Here is a 25,682-nt window from a genome sequence, read left to right as displayed (position 1 = left end):
GAAAACTAAAAATAAAATTTCATGAGAGAGGATGAATAAACACCTTTTTACTGTTCTGTTGTTTAAATTCAAGTTATTGGGTTCAAACGTAACAATAGGGGTCCCAAGGAGGCTGAAGCTAAGGCTCAGAGGAAGCACAGCAAGAAATGCCAGTGCAGCAGCAAGGAGACCTGACTCCGTGTGTGTGTACAAGGTGCTCAAGTAGGTCCACCTGGACTCCAGCATCTCGTCCAGGGCCATGGGCACCGTGAACTTGCTGCTCAACAACCCACTGGAGCGCATCACCTGCCAGGCATCTCAACTGGCACATTCCAAACAGCACTCCACCATCATCACTGCCCAGCACATCCAGGGGGTCGTGCACCGACTGCTGCCTGGCCAACTGGCCAAGAATGTAGTGGCCAAAGGCCACCAGCTCCAAATAAACTGTCCTTCAGCCACATAGTACTCAAAACCCACTTCTGTTTTCATGCCACAGAAAGGTCGAAAAATTTGGCACTATCTAGTTTTGGGTTTGTTTGTTTCAGTTTGGTTGTTTGACTCTTTGGCACACAGTTTATTTAGTTAGTTTTTGTGATGGAGATCTTTTCTCTTTGAACACATTTTGGGGCACTTGATCCATACATTCCACAATTGAACAGTTCAAACAAAAATTGTACAATCATTAGAATTATTTCATACCATTGTCTTCTTTCCCACCACGATTAAATCGCCTTTCAAATGACCTGTGTAGTCACCTTCTGTTCTAGTGCTCAGTTCCCTCCTTCCCTCATTCTTTACTCCCCAAATCCCCTCCTCCTCCCCAACTCAGCAACCCCATCCCCACCCCACAGCTGACATGCCTATAAGCCCTCCCATCATTTCTTATCTGTAGGCATCCACTCCTTCGGTGCTCCACCAACTGATAAACCCAACAGAAACTAACGAAAAGAAACAGTGTGGGAAGGATAAAACCATAGTAATGTACCGACAAAAATACAACCAGTAAAAATAGGGCCACCCTCAACATCTTAAAAGCCAGGGAAGACGTCTTTGTCATAATAGATCTTGCACCTAGAACAGACTCTGGTCGGGTCCAGAGGGAGGTCACAGAAGCAAGACCCCGGGGCTCACCTCTGAGAGAAAAAGAGGTGCCAGGAATCTCAGGGAGGAGGCGGCGCGGTGTGGAAAGGAAACAATGGGTGGGGTTAGGAGACCCGCAAAGCGACGAATCTGGGAACCCCGAAACCCAAAATCCCAGACTGGGATTTTCTCCTTTCTCCAACAGGGATTCCCACCATGAACCCCAAGCAACCCAAAAGCTGACAAATAGGACCGGCCTCGGGGACACCGCCCACCTCTGCCCATGAGCGGGGCGCAGGCAGCGGTTGGGGGGAGGAGACAAAGGGTCCTCGCAGACCGCTATGTGCAGCAGGGTCACCCTAAAATGGCCTACGCCCACACGCACGTCCCCGGAACCCCCTACCTGGGAGGGCTGGCAACAGGGTGCTCAGGCCGTGGGCGCTTCTCGGCACCACGTGCAGCATCCAGGTCAGCAGAATCTGCGATGTGAGCTGCAGTCCCGGCGAGGACACTGCCACTTCAGGCCCTGTCTGGGCATAACCCGGGGTGGGAGGAGCTTGCAGGGTCAGGAAGGAGTAGGGTCTCCGCCTTCACTTCCTCTCAAGGCAGCTCTTGTCCCGCCCATTTCTACCGCTGCACAAACCCCAGTGCCTGGCGAGGGGTGGGCGGGGCCGGGCCGGGCGGGGCGCGGCGCCAAGGTGAGGAGGTCCAGCGCAAATGGGCTCAAGGCAGCACCCAGGGGTCGGAAACGAGAGATCTACATTTGTTTTATGAAAAATAAAATTAACCAAATATGTAGGAATTATCAACTAATTAAATTAATACCACATGCAAGTAAAATTTTGCAGAAGATAATTTAATAATGATTGCAGCAGTACATCAACAAGGAGCCTCCAGAAATGCAGTGTGGATTCACAAGAGAATGTGAAACAAGATATCATTGCTGACATCAGGTGGGTATTGACTGAAAGCTACCAGTTTTATTGTTGGGTTTTGTTGACTACGCAAAAGCATTTGACTGTGTGGGTCTCTGACAGGTATACTTATGTCACTTAAATCTGTCATAGATTTATGTCAACTTGAAGGTGTATGAAAATATAGTGGTGGAATACAACCCGTCGATCAGGTCACAGCCTGGTGATGCCTCCTGGGGGGTGTGCCCTTCTAATAATTAGAGAAACTTGGAACGTCCCTCTCTGCCACTCCATCTTCCTGCCAGATAGAACTCTGCCCCCCCCCACACACAGGGTGGCCCCACGTGGGCTGCTCAGCCTGAGAGCTATTTGTTTGATAAAGTGCTATCATGCCTTAGATCATTCACCTTCATGTCTTTTTATTCCTATCCTTAGTAATTAACATATCTAAAGTGCACAAGTATATGTATATAGTTCAATAAATTTTAGCTCTGTATACACATAAGTTTTCTATTGTTATGAAGAGTTACAGTTTTGGAAATTCACAGGGACAGTTCAACCTTGTCTCATAGGGTCACTATGAGACAAAACTGACTTGATGACAGTAATTCTTTTTTTGTGTACACATGTATGTATCATACAGTTCAGCACACCAAGTCCCCATGCATGTTTGAGCACTCTCCACAACCCCTCCCCATATTGATTATCGTCATCTGATAATGGTGTTATTCTGGGTTGCCTAGAGAAACAAATTCAGAGACTCATGTGTATAAGAGCTTTATGCAATGGAGATCCCCTCATAGAGGGGTTTAGGAGAGGAGACGGGTTAAATAGGGTGCGAGGTAGTACCGATGAAGAACACAGCTTTCCCCCAGATCCTGGATGCTTCCTCCCCCCAACTACCATGATCTGAAATCTACCTTGCAGGGCTGGATAGGGCAGAGGTTGTACACTGGTGCATATGGGAGCTGGAGACACAGGGAATCCAGGGTGGATGATACCTTCAGGACCAAGGGTGTGAGGGGCGACGCTGGGAGAATGGAGGGTGAGTGGGTTGGAAAGGGGGAACTGATTACAAGGATCCACGTGACCTCTTCCCTGGGAGAGGGACAGCAGAGAAGGGGGCGAGGGGAGACTCCGGATAGGGCAAGATATGACAAAATAACGATGTATATATTACCAAGGGCACATGAGGGAGGGGGGAGAGGGGAGGGAGGGGAAAAAAAAAGAGGACCTGATGCAATGGGCTTAAGTGGAGAGCAAATGCTTTGAGAATGATTGGGGCAGGGAATGTATGGGTGTGCTTTATACAATTGATGTATGTATATGTGTGGATTGTGATAAGAGTTGTATGAGCCCCTAATAAATTGTTTAAAAAAAGAGCTTTATGTACTATACAATTTGTATATTAAGAAAACATTCCAGCCCCATGCAAATGAAGACCATAAGTCCGATATTAGCCCGTATGTCCAGTAGCAGACTGTAAATTCCTCTTTAGACTCATGCAAAGCATGGAATGACGCTGAGTGCAAGAAGATTACAGGCCAGTGGGTTGAAAGTCTCCGAGATCCATGTCAGTGGAAGCATCTCAACGTTGGAACATGGCTCCTCCAGCTCCCAGACTCTACAGTAGGTCCATATGTCCTGTCAGTAGGAAAGTCTAGCAGGAATTGGGTGTGTGCCCCACTTCCAGTGAGCTATTTATCTCTAGCTCCTCCAAATGAGGTCATCAAGCTGCGACCCTTCACTCTTTAAGAGTCTCAAGTTGACAACAGATTAGGTAACTACCACACGCATTAATCAAGCTCAAGGTGGAGTTACCTCACCTTACCACCTGTGGCAATGACAAGGTCACAGTCCATGTATGAATGATCTATACAAGCATCCCCAGCTGTCCACACCATAGTATCCCTTTTACCTTGTGAACAGAAGACAAAACAGTAACAAAGCTAGAAAAACTAACCCAGCAAGTTGAAACATGAGTGCTAGTTCTTCAAACACCTGTGAGTAGAGCTCAGGGTGAGATCAACACAAACATCTCATTCAGAAGGGGCAAGTCTGCAGGGTGCACAGGATGGTTGAAACATACGAACCAACCCAGTCGAAGTAGCAGAGGGCAAGATCGTTATTGATAGTTCACTGAACTTGGAGTTATTCCCAGAAAGCAAGTATTAACATAGATTTATTTCCTATTTATTTCTGGAGTTTTCTTAACTTTTAACCAATAAGCTTTCATTACAACTTTATTAAGACATCATGCTTCCACCAGTAGACTGTTGTTAGCTTTCATTGAACGGGTTGCGAATCATAGAGACTCTACGTACAATAGAATGAAACAGTGCCTTGTCCTGCACCATCCTCAGTCTTTACAATGTCTGATACCATTGTTATAATCACAGGGTTCGTCCACCTTGGTGACCCTGTACTTCAACATCTATGAGGTCCTTTTCCCAAGAATAGTCCCTCCTGATATTGTGTCCAAAGTCTGTGTGAAAGAACCTTGTCTCTTAACTCCCAATGAGAATTCTGGATGTCCTGCTTCTGCAACAAGTCTTTTTGAAGATATTATTATTATTTATTTTAAGAGGGACACCACTAACTTCCCTTTCAATCTCTCCATTCAGGAACATTATTACTTAACATGATCACTGTTTTTTATCCATCTTAACATACAGTTTGGTGGCACTTTTGAAGACATCAGAGAAGACCACATTTTATTTAGTCTGTTAATCCAAAGACGACAAATCTGGGATGATTCCCACGTTCAGCCCCTTCGAACGCCTTGTGAATAATTGCCAGCCTGCCTTTAGGAACACAAGTAAGGGATGATTCTGGTAGTATATATATTGAGCTTGTATTCAGTTAGTTTAACTAGTAAAATTCGGAATCATGAAAGGTCATCATGTGCTTCAGTATTCCCAATATTTATTCAATTCATGCTTGTCTCATTCATATGCAATCCTTTTATGAATATCCTCTGTGAGGCCTTTGTATGAATTTGTGTAAGTATGTTTTGCAGGATAGAAGTATCAATGGATGTTGGTTTCAGCACATTGTGTTTGTTAGTCCAGGTAGATTAGAGAAACAAATTCATAGACACACATATGTGTATAAGAAAAAGCTTTATATACAAAACCAATTGGGTATTAAAGAAACATTCCAGCCCAGTCCAGATCAAGTCCATACACCCAATATTAACCCAGATGTCCAATACTAGTCCATAAATTTTTCATTACACTCATGCAGCTTAGCAATAATGCTGAATACAGGAAGATCACAAGCCAGTGGGTGGAAAGTCTTGTGGATCCAGTGGCGGTAGAAGCACCTCGGTGCTGGCAAGGGTCTCTACATGGCTCCTACATCTCCCAGGCCTCTGGCTCCATCAGCCTCTCTCCAAGGGGCTTGTCAAAAGTGAAGTCTAGCAGGAAGTGTGTGTGTTCCACCCCCAGTGAGCTATTTATCTCTTTAGTGCCTACAAATGAGGTCATGAAGCTGCGACCTGATTGACAGGCTAACCTCCACCCCTTCACTCTTAAGTCTAAAATTGACAACAGATTATGTAACTACCACATTGAGTGTGCTTTTTTGGGTTAGGTCTGTTTATTCATTTCCAACTTGTAACAACCCTGTATACAAAAGAACAAAAATAATGTACATTATTGAGCCATCTTCAATATAATTCCTAAGTTTGAGCCCATTATTGAAGCTACTGTGTCAGTTCATCTCCTCATGGGCCTTACTCTATTTGACTGTCCTCTACTTTGCCAAGGATGATACCCTTTTCCAAGTACTGGTCTCTCTTGATATCATGTTAAAAAAAATGTGAGAGGAAGTACCATCATCTTGTTTCTAAGGAATATTCTGGATGTACTATTCCAAGAAAGATTTGCTTGTTCCTTTGGCCAAACCAAAACCACTAGCATTAAGTCAGTGCTGACTCATAGCGACCGCCCTGTGCGTTTCCAGGACTGTAAAGGTTTACAGGAGTAGAAAGCCCAGTCTTTCTCCTGAAGAGCGTCTGCTGCTGGTGGTTCATCAGTTAACCTTTACTCTGCGATCCTCATGGTTGGTTCCTTTGACAGTCCATGGTAATTCCAATATTCCTCAATAGCACCACAATTCACATGCAATGATTCTTTACTATTCTTTACTCAATGCTCAACTTTCACAAGCACATGAAGCAATTGAAAATACCATCACTTGAGTTAAACTTGGTATGAAGACATATGGCAGTACATTTGATTTAAGTAAAGACATGGTTACCCAATTTAGCAATATTTTTGGTCATTTGTATGTTGTCTGGCCACACTAGAACATTCCATTGTTTAAATATAGACTAATGTAGGTGTCATGAATCAGAAGAGATATGGCCCTGGTTTGTGGTGAATATTTTCATTTCTTATCTATTTACATAGCCATTTATCCTCCTTTCTGTTTGCCTGTTTGTTTCTCTCTCTAGTGATGTCTCTACCTATCACTGGGAATAAAAATGTCCTCGATCTGTGGCTGCATATACCTCCCAGAACAGACTACACTCTTGTGTGGATTAAGAGAACGGGGCAGTGGATAAAGAGAAGACTTCAGAAAAACTCTGGATTATCCTAAAGGCACTGCCAGCAGCATTGAGTGGGAGGAGCACACCCAGGGTCCTCACTTCATCCTGTCCACCTTGATGAACAAATGCGCCTCCAACATGCTAATTCCTCTTTGGCAGCCAGATGAAGCCACAGCACACATATGCTTAACAATGCGCAGTCCTCGTCAGCCCGGAGAGCATTTTTTGGGTGGCATGAATCTTATCCACAAGAACATGAAGCATGTGCGGATTTTCCTCGTTCTAGTGGCAACTCTGGGTGGTGAGTGCTTCTGGGATTCCAACATCAAGTCTGTGGATGCAGCATCTGAGCACATGACTCACGGTGTTTCTCTTTATCCCCAGGTGTCCTGGCCCAGGTGCAGCTACAAGAGTCAGGCTCTGGACTGGTGAAGCCCTCACAGACCCGGTCTCTCACCTGTGCTGTCTCTGGATTCTTTTTAACTGGCTATTATGTGCACTGGATTGGCCAGGCTCCAGGAAAGGTCCTGGGGTGGGGCAGGGTATTAGCTTATGATGGGAAAACATACTATATATAATCCGTCTCTCCAGTCAAGAGTCAGCATCACCAAGAACACCTCCAAGAGCCAAGTTTATTTAAAACTGAGCTCTGTGAATCCCGAGAACACAGCCATGTATTACTGTGCTAGAGACACAGTGATGGGAAGTCAGTGTGAGCCCAGACACAAACCTCCCTGCATCAGGCCATGGTTCCAGGCCACGCAAGAGAGGAGTCAGGGATGCTTTCCGTTCAGAAGCTGCAGTTTCCCCCACATTTTCAGCACATCTCTAGGGATTATCATGTATACACTCTGGGGAAACTTCATGCATCTGAATGTCTTTTCATTGGAATGGGCTTTGTCTGTCTTTGACCATATATACAACAGAGTTCACAGTTATATGTCTTGATAAGATATGTCTGCAATTGACTGTACTAACTAGTATTTGTTGTCAAAGCCAGAGACATTCCAAAACACCAAACACCACCAGAGTCTATGCCAACTTACAGTGATGCTATTGTGAGTTTCCGAGACTATAACTGTTTACAGGAGTAAAAAGCCATGGAACGTCTGGTTGTTTTAAACTGTGTACGTGCAGATCTCAGCCCAAAGCATAACTACTTTACACAAGAGGGATCCTTAAAGAAACTTTAATGCTGGAAAAATCTCTCTTGTGAGTCCCAAATTTTCTCTAAGCAATCGGATGTATTCATTCATATATGCTCACACATGTATATTTATGCAATAATTTTAACTTACAGTGACCTGGATAATATTGTATGTGTTGATAGTCTTAGGTATGCTTGAATTGGCTTCAACTCACAGAGATCCTATGTGCAACACAATGAAATGCTGCCCGGACGTGCACTATGCGCACAATCATTCCTCTGTTTGGACTGATCACTGCAGCCATTGTGATAATCATCTCATTGATAGTCTCTCTCGTTTTCATTGACTTCACCAAGCACAAGATCATTCTCCGGGGACTAGTTCCTCCTGATGACATGACCAAATGAGTGCAATGAAGTCTTGCTCGAATGCTTCCAAGAAATATTCAAGATGTTTGGACAACAGAAAAGTGGATAAAGGGAGATGTCAGTGTAAAATATAACAAAATAATCTACAAATTATTAAGGGTTCATGACGGAGGGCGGGAGCAGGGTTGGAGGGGAAAAAATGAGGAGCTGATACCAAGGGCTCAAGTAGAAAGCAATGATCAAGACAGTGTGTTCTGTTACAAATTTCCCGTTGTTGTGTTTCCCCACATAAAACATCTCCCCTTTCCCCCGGCATTGTTATCCGACCTGAGAAGAACCTTGTGTTTTGATTTGTTATTGTTTTGTTTTTGATGCTGTTAAATGCCAGAGTGCATTCCAATTCTACGTGAGTCAATGGACAACAGAACTAAAGAATGCCTAGTTCAGCACAACAATCACAAGGACTCTTTTTGAGCCCATCATTACAGCCACCGTGTCAATCCAGCTCATGATGTAGCTTCTTCTTCACTGATCCCCTACTTTATCATGGAGGAGGTCTTTCTCAAGGGACTGGGAGGGATCATGATAATGTTGCACGAAACAAAGTCTCACTCTCCTTGATTCTAAGGAACTCTCTGGCTGTATTTCACTCGAAACAGATGTTTCTTTTATTGAAAGTCTGTCCACGGTACTTTCATCATTCTTTTCAACACCATAAGTCAAAGGTCATCATTTTTATGGCCTTCCTTATTCATATAATAATATTTAAAATTTTAACTTGGCTTCTAAAAGGGACATTTAAGAAGTCCTGTAATATGAGTCCTGTAATATAAAAAGGGCTATGGTGGTGCTGTGGGATAAGATTTGTTTGCTCACTACAAGGTCAGGGATTCAAACCAGCCAACGGTTCCCCGAGTAAGATGACATTGTTTATTGCTGTAAATAATTACAGTCAGAGAAAGCCTAATGAGTACTTCTTAGTCCTCTAAGGTTCCTATGAGGCAGAAAAGATGAAATCACAGTGGTTTGGTTTTAGAGAAAGAGCTTGTTCGTTTCCTAGCTCAGCTGCTTGCTCTATTGGTTTTCCCTCAATGCAGAAGAATGTCTGGGGTGTTTATAGCGCTCAGACCTCAGAAAGAATGAATTAATGCATACATTAGTGGATGCATATATTCAAACCAAACAATAATGCTGCACTGGAACTCATAATTTTCTAATTGCAAATGTGGAATCTATGGAGCCTACTAATTCAAGGTATGCCTGTGGGTCACATCACTCCCATCTCTGTCACCCAACTTGTTTCAACAACCAGCTCTGGAGACACTTTCTGGTGGAGCTGTGGTGCCTGCGCATTAGCAAACTGTTCATAGTCCCTCACTCGTATCACAGCCAGGAACACTCATAGGCAAATGCCTGTTGTGGTTTGTTACTTAAATGAGGCCACCACCTTCACCACCCTGAAATCAGGGGATCCCAGAGACTTCTGAGTCAGTCTTTGATACAGAAATGTCTACCTCCTTTCTACTCCTCCTGATGTAGCTGGGTCTCCCATCAGGTCAGAGACTGGCAGATGCAGGTGGCCACAGCAGATTCAAAGACCCATGGATCCTTTAATGCTTGTTGTGACCTTGCTTATCCTGGGTCTATTTGATTTCTGTTTTTAAACTTGATAATTTCCATGTCCTTAAGGATGGATGCTGGAATCTTGTTCAGAATTGCATTGTCATTACACATCGCTTAGAGCAGTGGTTCTCAACCTGCCTAATGCCGCAAACCTTTAACACAGTTCAAGTTGTTTTTGTTGCTAGTTCATAACTGTAATTTTACTAGTTATGAATTATGAGATCCCTGTGAAAGGGTTGTTCAACCCCCAAAAGGGTTGTGACCCACAAGTTGAGAACCACTGTTGTAGACCACATTAACCGAAATAATTTTATTTCATAATTTTAATTTAAATCAGTAACTTTTAATATAACTTTCAATTTCTCTCGTGACTTTCAGGAAACACTCAGGGATCATGTTGGGTGGAATCTCAGTCCAAAGGAGAGATTCAGGTTCTAGATCAAGGTCCTGGCCCTCAGCCTGTATGCATTCCTAGATTACAGCCAGGACAGCATGCCAGACTTAAGACAAAGCCATCTTGGGAGAAAAGGCTCCATTCATCTGTAGAGATTTTCAATCAGGCACTAGATAAGATCAGAAAAACCAAACAATAACATAGTAGTTAGAATTTTATCCTGTAAACTTTTATTCTTGTTTGCCAATTAACAGAACACAACTGCATCCAATTGGATTGTATTATCCTTGGAATCATATTTTCTGCCATCATTTCCACATTTCAGAATATTGGGAGGTTTAGTGCACCTTGAGGATGACTGACCAAATCTAACTCCAAGCAGCATTTATGACTGTTCTATGCAGGTTCACAGGGAATCAGAACTGACTACAGGACCCTAACAATTACAAAGGATCATCAAAACATTATTTGCTATGTTTGAGACTGGTATTGCAGTCACTGTATCAATGCACCTCCTTGAGGGCTTGAGAGAAGGAAATGTCTCCTCCATGGTCATTTCAGTCAACACATCCTATCTTCAGATTATCAGACTGTAGTCTGAGGACACTGTCACCTATGACTATGCAAGAAACAATGAAAACTCACATCCTGAAAATGCCAGACACCCAGGACAAAGTGAATGACTGACAATTCATTTGCTGTCCTTTTTCCCCCTTCTTTCACTTAGTGGTTAAAGCTTTGTGAAAAAAAGCTTTTATTTCCTGAAAATAGTTTCAGTTTTGGGCTGTTAAACCAGCTCCACAAAATTGGAGGAAACATTCTCTAGGACTCAAATCATACAATTATGCCATAAACAAAATCAAAGTCAATTCTAACTCATAGGAACATTGTAGACTCTGGATTGTACATTTTTTTGGAGGTAGACCCTTTAATCATGCTTCCCAGATGCTGGATTTCAGGTGGTCAATGCCCTACCCACCGTGCACCCAGGGTTTCTATATGCTCATAACAATTTAACAAAACAAAACCAATCTAGAACTGTTTTGGATTCCATGGAGGTGATTCTGATTCACTGTGTCCCGTTGTGCACAGAGTAGATTTGCATTCCCATTTGAAAGGCTAAGACCTTTGAGAACGAACTCACTATACCTTTTGATAGCTGGGCACCATAAGCTTTGTTCACATTTGCTTATGCACCTGCTTTGTCTTCAGCTATTGTGTCAGGAAGGCGAGCATCATGGAATGCCAGTTTAATAGAAGAAATTATTCTTTCATTGAGGGAGTGCTTGAGTGGAGGCCCAATGTCTATCTGGTACCTTAATACTAAACCTATCCATATATGTACACAGATCTATCTCCACATACTCATACATATATTTACATACATACATGCCTTTATTTAGACCTCTCCATATGCCCTTTACCTCCTAGCTCCTTCCTCTATTTCCTTTTGCTTTCTTCTTATTCAACGATCATATTCAGCCTTCATTTTGGTTTCAGTAATTCTTCTCTGTTACAGTACCCTTGGTCATGCCCTACCAGGCCTCCTACACCCTCTTCACCACCGATTTGGATCACTTGTTCCCTTCTCCCTGAGTTTGTTAACACCACTTTCTTTCCCCCAACCTCCCCCTCTCCCATGTCCCCCTGGAACTGTCAGTCCCATTTGTTCCTCCAAACCAAAAAAATCATGTCATTGTGAATGAGGGGGAGTGCAGAATGGGGACCCAAAGCCCACTTGTAGGCAATTGGACATCCATCCCCTTAGAGAAGGGTCGCGGGGAGATCAGCCAGTCATGGTGCAGTGTAGTAAAAATGAAACATACAACTTTCCTCTAGTTCCTAAATGTTTCCTCCCCACCCACTATCAGGACCACTATTCTACCTTACAAATCTGGCTAGACCAAAAGATATACACTGGTACAGGTAGGAACTGGAAACACAGGGAATCCAGGGTGGAAGATTCCTTCAGGACCAGTGGTGAGAGCGGCAATACCAGGAGGGTGGAGGGTGGCAGGGGTGAGGGTGGGAATGGGGATCGTTTACAAGGATCTACATATAACCTCCTCCCTGGGGCAGGGACAACAGAAAAGTGGGTGGAGACATCGGACTGTGTAATAAATGACAAAATAATAATTTATAAATTGTCAAGGGTTCATGAGGAAGGGGGAGTGCAGAGTGAGGGGTAAAATGAGGAACTGATGCCATGGCCTTAAGTGAAGAGCAAATGCTTTGAGAATGATGAGGGAAATGAATGTACAAATGTGCTTTACATAATTGATGTAAAGAACTTCTCTTAAGTTTGACTCATGCCCCATTTTAGAATTTTTAAAATGCTGTTCTGGTCTCTTTCATCACTAAAGTATGTAACCTCTTTGTCTACCACACCCAGTTTTGCGCCATCGCAATGTTTTATTATTCAAATGTCAATATCCTCCTGTTCTCAGAATGTGCCCATTTTCCATACCCCATTCCACCCTGCCTCACAAAGTTAAAAAGATTACGCTTATCTTAGCTTCTGTAAACTGCTTGCTGAAAGGAATGTGGAATCCCCCAACCTTCCCTACATACACACTGAAAGCTTTATAATAGCTTCAACCACTCCTAATCGCCAAACCAACAGCGGTTTTTGCCCTTATAAACTCACCTGAATATAATTTTCAGCTTTGAGTAATTTAGCCGAGATTTGAATCCTCCCAAAGGCCACCAGCTATAATAAAGACTCCCAATTTGGACATAAATAAAAATTGCATTACTAATGCACATTAGAAGACTACATGAGAAAAGTAAAATGAGAGCCCGTGGACAGGGAATTTTTTTTTTTTAATCAATGGCACATCAGCCAAAGGGACAATTACAAATACATACAGAACTCTATATCTCAATAAGAAAATAACAAGAGACCAAGTCAAAAAATGGGGAAAAGATATGAACAAAAATGAAGTACAAATAATTAACTTCACCAAAAATGAAATACAGATGGTTAACAAACATATAAAAAATGCTCATGCTCACTAGCTTCAGATGCAAATACAAACCACAATGAGATAGTACTTAACCCCTGCAATGCAAGCCCAAAACAAAGAAGCAAAACAACAAATGCTGGAGAGGATATGGAGGGATTGGGATTCATATATACTGGCGGTGGACTTAGAGATACATACAGCCACTGTGGAAATCAATGTGGCACTACTTAAAATAACCAAAGCTTGAAGTCCCATATGATCCAACAATACCACAATTAGACACCATGGAATTCATACACAAAGCAATATATTTTTAAAAACAACATACTAAAACAGAGGTAAAGCTCAGTTGAAAATAAGAGGAATGTTTAAAACTGCAAGATTTAAAATGGGTGAAAAAGGTTCTCAAAAGATAAAGGGTCATATTTTAACTTAACTGCATCTGAATAATCCACCTTCCAAAGAATTCTGCATGGGAGCAAGGCCATTCACATTCCTGTTCTATGGTCACAGTATTTCTCCAGTTAATGTAGTTAATATGGGTCAAAGGAATGATCAAATGTAAAATGAAATATTGGTCTTGGTATCAAGGTACATATGCACACAGGATGAGTCTATCAGGCTTTCCCAGTAGCTGTATTCATGATTTCCTGCAGGATTTACATTGCAGTCATACACTGTGACAGACATTTTGTTCAGCCCTTCTGTCCAATCACTGCGTCAGTTTATCCTATGAGCTTTGGGGAACATCAAAGAAAATATAATTGGATACTGCAGTAACTGCCAATCACTAAATGCAACGCACTGCCACATGCCCTGTATTCATATGGTTTCTCTGCTGTACAAATCCTCTATTGTCACATGACTCCTTTCGGGCTAAAGGCCAGCAAATCAGAACTACATTCGTTAACATCCCAATGTAGTCTAGTGACACACTGAGAGAAACCAAAGAGGGTATTTGCAAAGTCACTATATTGCCAGCGCTTTCCTTCTTATTGAGATCACTGGTATGAGATGTCACATGACTTCCTGTAGTTTCCTATCTTGAGTGAATTTTGTATGTTTTCAGTTTTGTGTGTTTCTGTGAAGAAAACTTAGAAGCACAGGTAAAAGTTTTACCCACATTCAATGCAGTTTCATGGTAACTATCCTACCTGAAATCATTGATGAGACATAAGCGTTTAAATTTTTTTAATGTTTTTTTTATGATTTAAAACTTAACAGAGTAAATTGGTTTTCTATTCAACAGTTCATACATTGATTGCAGTCCCCAAGATGTACCAGCCTTCTTCCCACTTCTGCCCCCTCCCTGTGCTTTTATACTATTCATCCTTCTTTCATGTTTCTTCTAGCTTTTATGTGTCTTTAGCCATAAGCAAATGCTTTTCTTTTGAGTTTGTATGGTTGATTTTCCAGGGAGTGTATGTTATTCTTGGATGTTATTCTTCCCCTCCAAGTCTATATATTGTTGGGCTGAAAGCTGAGTCAGAGGAGTGAGTACAGGTCCAACAGTGAAACATCGCTAAAGGCCACAATCTGTAGATTCCAAGTTTCCAGCAGACCAGTAAGCCTGATATATTTTATGGTTTTGGTTTGTTCCACTTTCTTCCCCACTCGACACAGGACTCTCTTTTGTGACCCTTTTCAGAGTAATTAGCACTGGAAGCCGAGCACCATCTAGTTCTTCTGGTTTCACGGTTGTGGAGTCTGAGGTTCACTGTGTTCCATTCATCCTTTGGAATAATTGTCCCCATACATCTTCTATTCTCTTTATTCTTATTTTATGGTACTTCTGTGCTGTCTCTGGTGGCTAACAAAGAGCATGCAGGTGGGGCAGGTACAAGTGTCATCTGGGTGGGCACTCTACTGCTTGATATAGCTGTGGATCCAGAAACACTAGATTCTGTTCTCTTTCGGGTACTGAAAACTGGAAGAGCAATGAGGTACCTCTGCACTCTGTGGAAGTCTGGAGGGTCTTCTCCCCACAAGGGTGGTCATGCCAATAGAGGGACAGCAATGCAGAACATGGATCCCCATATGGTCACAATTGTCTGTTCCCACGCTTGGCCCAGGCCAAACTCTAGCACCTCATCCTCTCTTTTGAAAGCTTTGTTACACTAACTCCAATGAAAGGTTTTCTTCTTGGAAACTGTCTAATGTTTAAGGAAACCTGACTTCCACATATAAGATTTTTTACATTTAACTCATGCAAAGAGCTTCTTTCCTTTGTGAAATCTCTGATGTGCTGTAAGGCATCACGTCTGGCTGAAAGCTTTACCACACTCAACACCTATTAAGGTTTTTCTCCACAAAGAATTCATAGATGAGTTATGAGATGTGCTTTCTGAATGAAGCCTTTGACACATTCACTACAAACAGGGTTTCTCTCTCTGCATGGTGAGTTTTCTGATGAACGATGAGCTTATTCTTCCTGAAAAAGGCTTACCACATTCACCACATACATGGGGTTTAGCTTCTGTGTGAAGTTTTGATATGCTATAAGCTATGTTTTCTGGCTGAAAGCTTTACCACACTCACCACATACATAGCGGTTTTCTCCTGTGAATTTGTAGATGAGTTTTGAGATTTCCTTCCTGAATGAAGCTTTTGCCACATTCACTACACACATGGGGTTTCTCTCCAGTATGAGTTCCCTGATGAACACTGAGGTCCTTCTATCTGATAAAACCTTTTCCACATATACCACATATGTACAGTTTCTATCGAGTATGAGTCTGCTGGTGAACAGTGAGAGAAATCATCCAGGTAAAAGCCTTTCCACATTCACCACACACATAGGGTTTCTCTAGTATGAGTTCACTGATAAACCGTGAGAGCAGTCTTCCTGATATAGCCTTTGCAATAGTCACCACATACATAGGGTTTCTCTCCAGTATGAATTCGCTGATGAACAGTGAGAGAAGTCATCCAGGTAAAGGCTTTTCCACATTCACCACATATATGGGGTTTCTCTCTTGTATGAGTTAGTAGATGAGTTTTGAGATATGTTTTCCGAGTGAAGCCTTTTCCACATTCACCACACACATGTGGTTTCACTCCAGTATGAGTTACTTGATGAGTTTTGAGCTGTTTTTTGAGAATGAAGCCTTTTCCACATTCATCACATACATGGGGTTTCTCGCCAGTGTGAATTCGTAGATGAGTTTTGAGATGTGTTTTCCAGATAAAACCTTTGCCACATTCACCACATACATGGGGTTTCTCTCCTGTATGAGTTAGTAGATGAGTTTTGAGATTTGTTTTCCGAATGAAGCCTTTTCCACATTCACCACATACATGGGGTTTCCGCCCAGTATGAGTTCGCTGATGAACAGTGAGAGAAGTCTTCTTGATAAAGCCTTTTCCACATTCACCACACACATGGGGTTTCTCTCCAGTATGAGTTCGCTGATGAACAGTGACCTCAATCTTCTTGAATGTGTGCCCACACTGAGTACATTCATAGGTCTTACCTAGTGTATCAGTGATCCGGTGCTCATAGAACACAGACTCCTCGATGAAGGTTGTCCCACATTTATCACCTGTGTGCGGTTTCTCAATTTCATCAGATTTCTGATGCTGATGGCATTGTGACTTCATGAGCCTAGATTGTTCACACTCAGGGAATTCTTTTTCAGTACAACATTGCTCTTGTTCAACATGGAGAAAAGTTTCCTCATCTTCACTGAGCACAACTGACTTCTGTATTTTATTGCTTCTATTCTGATTTAATTCCAGGATGATTAAATCTGATTTTATGATTTTTTCATGTAAGCCAAACATCTCATCATTTTCCTTTGGAGGAAAATTATTTTTGTGCTGAGAAACAATACTTTCCAATGCATTAAATTTATAACACCGTTCTGTTCTGTCTATGCAACTTTCATATTGCGAGTGCTCAAGCAAATGATCATCATCTTTGTGGATTTCTGTAAAGCAAAAGAACATTGACTCTTTTCACCATCTTGATTGACAACAGGTCTCTTAAAATATGCATTGATACAAAGTAGATCTTTAGTGACAACCCTTTTATATGAATAAAACACTATGCTTAATGTTTATTGCCCATTGGAGGTAACACAACAGTGCAAACAATCTAAATAGTTAACTTATTGTAGAAATCAGGTTGGCTATGAAAGTGATGAATGGACACAGATTTGGTATTTGCCTAAGAAGGAAGAAATTGAGACCAATAGACCACAGATGTGATAAGGCTTGCCAATTATTCAACTAAATAGACTGATACTGGCTCTTTTTAATTAGATAATCAAGTGGTTTATAAAGCTGAGATTGACAAATTAAAGAAGACTAAAATCATATTCATCATCAAAAAGTATATGGGAAGATCTTCCCTTAAGTGTAATTCTGTCAGCAGATGGTTAATATTCATATGCCTGCAAGTAAGACCAGTTACCAAAAGCGTTATTTAGATTTGTGCACCAACTGTTTAGCAAACAAAGTGTGGGGTCCAGTCCCAGAGTCAAAAGGCCCGTAGGAATAGCATGTGCAAGTAAGAAAGATAAAGCAGACAGCAAAAACGGGGTAGAGTGGCTTCATCTCCGATGCTGTAATAAGATAGTGAGGTCATTTACCAGTGAGTTTATATTGCAGCGAGGTGTGCGAGCCTCCAGAAAGCATGGACAACAGAACAGACAGATGTGAATATGGGAATATGTTGAACTCTTTTAGAACACTTCATGATAAGTATCAGGCTGTGGGAAACAAGATCAAGAAGAGATTGGAGGCAGACCAATTCTTTATTCTCAGAATGAAAGATAGAATTAAAGATTACAAGGCCAGGTATCTGGTTGGAGGGAAGCATTCACATTTGTAAGTTGGAGAAGAGCCCCAATTACATTCTCCTAATTAAAAATCATCCCCACAATATCCTTTCATTACAGTGCTACCTTAATGATACCTCATACAACACATGACTATTACCATCTGCGAGCAGCTTTAACTATAAGAGCAGATATGTTGTTATTGTTCTCCCTGCTCAGTGGATAGTTACTTCCCTCACTTGCCCTCAGCCTCAGCACTGGTCTTTAGTTGCTCACCCAATTACTTCAGGGACCTTCAGGGTAAAGCCACTGCCTACCTTGTTAAGTAGGTAGGCATCACTGTGAGTAAGGAGTGGGGGCGGGGCTGCATGCCCTGACACTATAAAAATTGGTGAAAGAATACAAAGCCTTTTTATGTCTGCCCTTCAATTATACAACCATCCCTTAAGACCCATCCAGAGGGAATTTAAGAGACAAAGTGATAATTGATTGCTTGAGTGATAGTAACAAAGGGAACCTGATTGCTTTTAAAGCTAGGCATCTTTTAGCTGAGTAGCAAGAAGTCAGGTCCCTGTAGGAGCTATATTCTAACATCTTACTGGAGAGCAGTTGTGGAGACCACTCTATCTGGAGATTGTGCATTTCAGCTCTAGCTTTATCCTTGGGGCTTGGAGGATTTCTTCTAACACTAGTACTGATCTCCCAAGCCATGAAGTCAGGAGTATAGAGGTAAGGTTGCTTACACTTTCATCCAGGTTCTGTTTTCCACGATAACGAAATTGAGGGTGGGAGAGGGAGGGAATACGGGCAGGTGATATCAAGGAATTCAAGAAGAAAATATTTTGAAACCATGGTAGTATCAATACAATTAACTAAATAAATATATATACTTTAGAAAATTTTGCATACCTTTTGCAGCCTGACATTGATCAACCATACATACAATCATGTACACAGATGAATGTAAAATTTGGGAACAATATAAGTAATTGGAAAATGCAGCCTTAGTGACAGAAATGACACACAAGTTTACCGATAAAATTTTGAGACTAATGATGAATTCAAAGCAAATTTTTATTAAACAAAAGAAATGGAAACTATACATATGGATGAACAAACAAAAATCAATTCCACCATATCCATAGAAAGAAATGGTGGAGAAGCTCATTAGTCAAAACACACCCAAGGGTTAACTGTGGAACAGATCATCAATTGCTCAAATCCAAGTAGAAGTTAGGAAAAGTAGCTAGATCACAGAGCTGAGAGACTATGTAAAGAATAAACTTGAGGAATAAAAGACTGCTGACAGATCCAGCGCGCTGGCTTCCCTCACAGTGGTCACCGAGTTCGGGCGCATCGCGGTGGAATTCCTGCGGTGAGCAAACCCCAAGATCGACGAAGGCGCCGCGAGGAAACTCAACGTGAGTAGGGACACCTTCCAGCATATTGTGGAAGGGTTAACATATCTCCTCAATGAGAGCTCGAAGCTCATGACTTCCGAACTGGATTTCCAGGACTCTGTGTTTGTTCTGGGATTCTCTGAAGAACTGAACAGATTGTTGCTTCAGCTTTACCTGGACAACCGAAAGGAGATCTGCGATTCTGAGCGAATTGGCACCAAGGCTCCCCAGTTACCACAGCCTTGAATGGAGATTAGATGCACAGCTCGCAAGCAGAAGTCTCAGGCAACAGATTAAGTCATCAGTGACGATAAAGCTACACCTCATCAGAATGGAGATCACACCACCAGAGTTCTGCAGACTGTACCAAGTGACCCTGTTCCATTTGGTGCAGCAGCTGGAACAAGCACTGGGAGAGATGAAAACAAAGCACTGTCGGAGGGTTGTCCGAAACATCAAGTAGCACCATCAAGCTGAAGACACGGATCCCTCTGCATCGTCGGGGAATTGGGGATGACAGTAATTACTCTCCAGATTTTTTTTTAATTGTTGATGGTAATACATATCGATTAGATGAGATTTCTTTCTGTGCCAAGATACTGAGGACGTGGTAATGAACTAAAGTTCCTTTCCTGGTGCAAATTGTGTAAGATCCTTGACCAATTAAACTCTGTTTTGTATTTTAAATGTGTAAATAGGATTAAATCAAGTGGAAATGAATCTATACTGTTTATATCTTCTGTATATTTGAATGACTATCCTGTTTTTGATACTTCTGTTGACTGGTTGATTTTCTTTATTATTTACATCCTCACTGACCAAAATTGAAAATAAATTCTGGGGATTTTTCTATTACTAAAAAAATAAAAAGACTGCTGAAAGAAGACTAATGACTGAGAAGAGATGAGATGTGGGACAACACGAAAGACATCTTACATATGAAAACCAAAAGGCTACTCAAAAGACAGAAGAGAGAGAGCAATATTGAATATACTATGCATTGTTTGAATAACAACAAAAAAAATCTGTTGGAACATACAGAAAAAATGTTCTTTAGAAGCATCAAAAGTCATCTTTCGGGGTTTCGACCTGTTAAGAAGGGGTGGGCCTAAGGAAGGCACACTGCACAGTAAGGAATATATAGTAGATATGTGTTTAATGAAGAAACCAACAACTCAGGATGTTAAAATGTCCTTTCCACTTAAAAATTATTGGAGGAACAAAAATGTTTTTAAAATCTTACAAGTAGATACTATGCTCATACTTATGATCACACTTGCTCCAATCCTTTTATCTTTAGTAGTTTGAGTTATTAATTTTAGGATGGTGTGATAAGTGTCTGCAGTGAATAAACCGAGCATTCGAAAATGTAAAAAAATAAAATAAAATCTTCCAAGTAGAACAAAATTGGAGGTAGAGAGCTAAAGTATATCCTAAGCTGATAACAATTTTCTTGTTAGAAAGGTGATTTTAAAGACCTGAAAATAACAGAAGCCATAAACGTGTTTCACTAACAGGAGCAAAATATGGAGAAACATGTCTGTTGAAGAATTCCAACAGAGAAGGCAATTTGACCATCTCTATAGGAAAATAGAAAGAATTTATTTCACCAGAATGAAGAAAACTTTAAAGGAACAGGAAAACAAATGAGAAAATGGACACTAAAACCTTTAGAGAAACTCCAAGGGGGAAGCTAAGGAAGCCCAAAGGAGAAGGACTCATTCATGGTGGGAGTTCAAGAACCTAGACTGTGTTGCGAACAACAAAAGGGCAAGCCATTCTTACTCAGTAGGGGAGGAATGTGCTGTATTCCGAGGCCAGTTACAAAATCAGAGTTCTCTGGAGAGAGGCTTGCAAGATGGATTTTCATAGTAAGATAGAAGCATATAAAAAAGGGTAGGTTTTGAGAATCTTAAAGACAGAAAATTAGGGAAGCAAACAAACAGTACTATAAATCAAATAAATGGAAATCTAATCTCAAGAGCTACAGGAGTACTTCTCTCAACTTCTAGGAAAAGTGAGTGCTCCTATTCAAAGAAGTACACACTTTTATGCATTTTCCGACACCTGTCTTGGATGTGAGGCCTTCTACTACTTGAATCAACGCCCCCAGCCAATTCCCCTTAAGGTATTTTGACCATGCACCTGAAAAAAATCCCACTACAGCTTGTTTCTAATACCGACCACAGTTCTCTTGTTCCATTTGAGAGAACGTTTCTTGGGTGACAACTAGATAACCTGTTCATGAGAAATTACAGAATCTTAGACACAGCAAAATTAACCTAAAGTTTGTAAAGCGTGCAGAATACAGTATTTCTACAAAAATCATGTTCAAGGGAACAAAGCAAAGGGTGTTCTCTCAAGCATAGGAGACATTACCTACTAACTTAGAACCAGAGAATGCAACAAGAATCTCCCTCTTTGAGAACACCACAGACACTACAAAGATTTGAACACATAAGCTAGCAAAAGCCAATGACTTTAGAATTCTCCTCACTGATGGAAACCAGATTGTGATAGTTCTCCAACATCACATCCTGATATAGGGTCTTCTGAGCAGGGTTCAGGAGCTGCCATTCCTCCCAGGTGAACTTTACAGCCACATCGTTGAATGCCAGTGATTCCTACAGTAAGAGGAGTCGATTTAATGGTGTACTTTCCATTTGAAGATTTTTTTAAACTATCTTACAGTAAAGAAAGCAAAACAGTAGTAAAAACTGTATATTCCATAATGTGTGGCAAACTGAGGACTTGGCAGAAAGTATTTAACTTTATTTCTACATTCGCAATTATGGGACGGAAAACTAGCCCTATTTTCAGAAAGATCTCCATTGTTCTGATAAATATTTTCAAATACACATTCTCCAGGCCAAATAATGTGCCCCACCCCCACCCCCTACAATAGCTCTCCATTAAGGAGCAGTCTTAAAGGAGATCCCATAGTAGATGAATCATTTCTGTGCCTGGCTACTTCACTGTGCCTGAAGGTTCTCTGTAGATCAGAGCAATCAGGTTCTGTAGCCAACCCACCATAAATGTAGCAAATGCCTGGGGAGGGCACAGGGTGGGTTTCAAGTCAACTAGCACTAGGTCAAGATGGTGAATCACAGTCTTGCTTATTATGTTACCCACTTATGATATTATTACCCATTGACTATGTATACACTAATTGCATGGCATGTACGCCTTATGGAAAGATCTGTAAACTCCAGTACATATACCCACTGGAAAATACATTCACTTTCTCAGTCCTGACATAGGATGAGGAGCCCCATGCCCCACTGGTCTGTCTTTAATATTTGCCACAATTGCAATGTCACTCCTGAGGATCACCGTTCAAGTCTTGGGGACCTCCATGCCCCAAAATAATGCACCCACTCATAAAATTAGAATTTTGAATACCAGTGAAATTATCTGAATGTGCTAGAAATAGCTGAGATTTATATTCACACAAAGTAGATTTATATTCACACACTTGTTTATATTAACAAACAAGTTTACAATACATTGTGAAATGGAATTGGGAATTCTAGCAGTATCACCATTATAAAAGGCTCAGTATCTCCAGTGGCAATGATTATCAGGAACAGTTCAGATGGGGGTGGTCGAACACACCTCAGTTCACCAATATTTTTAGTCAACTCTTACCCAAGTCAATCCTCCCACAACACTCTTTGTCTCACTTCTGGGTTTCAAAATCTGTTGCTATGGCCACACAAAACTAAATAGCTCAAAGGGGTCTATTAATGAACAGGTACACCTTGGGATCAGAAACAAGAAGCTCTATCTCCGAACCAAGAGCAGAATGTTCAGAGGCAATATCTCCCTTCCTGAATGCAGAATGACTTTCTAAGTTCTTAAGTTCTTAAGAGGAGCACAAGCTCCTCTTGACAACCTTAGGACAAATTCTTCTGAGTCACCTTCACACAGTTTTGCCTTAACTTTAATTGCAAGGTCCTCTTGGACCTGCCATCTTTCACCACATGCTCTCCCTTGCAGTTCTCTTCCACTGGCTTGACCTCTGCAGCTCTCCTAACCTTGCCTAGGCAGGGAAGGCGCTAGGTTGACCCAAGAAGCCATCATGTCAAGAGAGAGAGAGAACTGCCTGCAGGCATGGTTTGAGAAGAGACAGAGACATTGGCCTGTCATTTGATCTGTTGATTTGGTTTTGTTAGCCCCTACAGTCTCGGAGTTCAGAATGAACCCTTGGATTAGAGATTTGCCAGCTTCCAGAAATACATGAGCCATTTCCTTGAATGGCAACTGCAAGCTGCCTATGTGACCTGACTTGAGAGCTCCCTCAACTCTATGAGCCAACAGCCTGCTGCCTGACATTCCCATTTGGATTCCTCAGCCGCTACAACTTATTATCTGACCAGATTCAATAACTTCACTTTGTGAGGCAGTGGACTGAGTTCTGCCCTGATGATCTGGTTCATCATCCATGGCAAGCACATGAATGAGGAGAACACTACAGACTGATCCCTGACCTCTATACAGATATGGGACTCACCAGCTTCCACATCCTGAAGAGTTATTTACTTGATGGCTATTTAGTTTTCTGAGATACTGCAGGGAAAATCATAGAACAGCTTAAACCTCTACCTCCTAGGGACTGGTCTACTGCTGCTCCTGCAAAATGAACTGTATTATGCATGGGTCAAGAGCTGTACCAATGCAGATACTGATCAGGGCAGAAAAGACACAGCAACGGAGCCAATGGTGGCAGGTCCAGAACAGATTTTCAGCCAACATAGTGGGGCAGGCAGGCAAGATGAAGAGGAGGATATCCTCAAGGAGCTGAGAGGAGCCTATACAGATGGAAGTAAGAAATGAGCCTAACTTCAGGGGGTAAAATGTCTGAGAGGGACAGAGAGAACACACCTACCCTGAAGAAGATCAAATTTGCCTACATGGCTCTGTAATATGAATCCCAATGTGTAGCCTATTGATTCTGACACCAAATTATATTCTGGTACTGAATAAAACATGTACCTGTGACTCTGAGCTGCAATTAGGCCATGACCACTGGAAAAAATTAATGAGTAGAAGAGGGCTGTGGCAAAGATACTGGTGTCAGAACTGGAAAACCACTGGAGAGTACAGGTATGTTTAAGCTCTCCCATATAGGAATCAGAGCTGCTGCTGATGGTTGATCCTCTCTCCTGCAGGTATAGTTACAGGAGGTGAGAAGGTGTAAGCCAATTTTAAACCAGTATCGCTACAAGGCCCATTTTAGATGAATTAATGAGAATGCTGCTGTTCAGGAAAATATGTAAATATCACCTTCAAAGAGAAGCGTTAAAGACACTTAATCAGACAAAAATCCGATGGAATAGGGAATTCTCCTAAAGACGTGGTTTTATTTCACCTTAAAAACTACGTACAGCATATCATTTGAAAGCTTCTCATGAGCTGGCCACAGAATGATGCATTATGAGTTGGAAGATAGTGTCATCCAAAGAATCGTCATTGATGTATTAATCCTATGATCAAAATATTCTCAATCTTCTCCATCCAAATGTTGAAGTCAGAGTCAAAGTTTATCTCTAATTTCAAATTTTGACTTTCCCACTGAGCTGAATCAGTATTATCCAGGCTTCTACAATCCTAGTAGTTAATACAGAAAAAGATAAAACACATCAGAATCACCTGGGCCTTGGTCATCTTCTTAGGTCCTTAGGACACTGCCGGCAACTGGGATGCTTTATGTTTGTCCCATCTGATCAGCTTCAATTATGTTCACAAATTACAATCTCTTATGAGGATCTCCCCAAAATAATAACATCTGAATCAGGCATTTCTTCCTCCTTTCTCTATGCTCCTGGTGATGCACAATCTGCCAGCTGATGAGAGAATACAATGTGAGTAATACATAACCTGTAGGTCCAGATGCAGTTACTTTTTTGTCCCTCTCCTTACACCAAGTCCCCAATAATGTTAATGATGCCCTTATTGAGTGATGGAAAGCATGCTTATAACATGAGGCATGGGTCCTCAAACTTTTAAAACAGTTCACTGTCCCTCAGACCATTGGAAGGCCGGACTATAGTTTTAAAAAAACTTTGAACAAATTCCTATGCACACTGGGAGAGTCAGCTGCTAAGCAGGATAGGCAGTGGCAGCAAAAACACCTGGCGGGCCGGAAAAATGTCCTTGGCAGGCACATGTGGCCCACAGGCTGTAGTGTGAGGACCCCTGAATGAGCAATAAATGTAAAACTCAAAATTTTCAAACATGTGAATATAAGATGACTTTATAACAAATAGAGATTGGGCAATCAAATATAAATGTCAAAAAGGAAGAAACCAAAAAGTTGGATACCTACCTCACCCCATACAGAACTACCAATTCCTTACTGTGTGACTCTCCAGGAGAATAACAAATCAATGAACTTTGAAGATGACTATGTTAAGTAAAGTATCTGGAAACATTTAAAATGGGATATATAAAGAGCTATTATAAATGAAA

At 41.5% G+C, this 25,682-nt stretch overlaps 1 pseudogene; it reads left to right on the top strand.

Annotated features, from left to right (window-relative positions):
- Nucleotides 1–238: 238 nt before the first annotated feature.
- LOC142427525 (COMM domain-containing protein 2 pseudogene) lies at nucleotides 239–19,674 on the top strand (annotated as a pseudogene).
- The last annotated feature ends 6,008 nt before the right edge of the window (nucleotides 19,675–25,682 follow it).

Source organism: Tenrec ecaudatus, chromosome 15, assembly GCF_050624435.1.
Source record: "Tenrec ecaudatus isolate mTenEca1 chromosome 15, mTenEca1.hap1, whole genome shotgun sequence".
Classification (NCBI taxonomy): domain Eukaryota; kingdom Metazoa; phylum Chordata; class Mammalia; order Afrosoricida; family Tenrecidae; genus Tenrec; species Tenrec ecaudatus.
The sequence above is the reverse complement of the archived record's forward strand: the minus strand, read 5'-3'. Positions and strand labels throughout refer to the sequence as shown.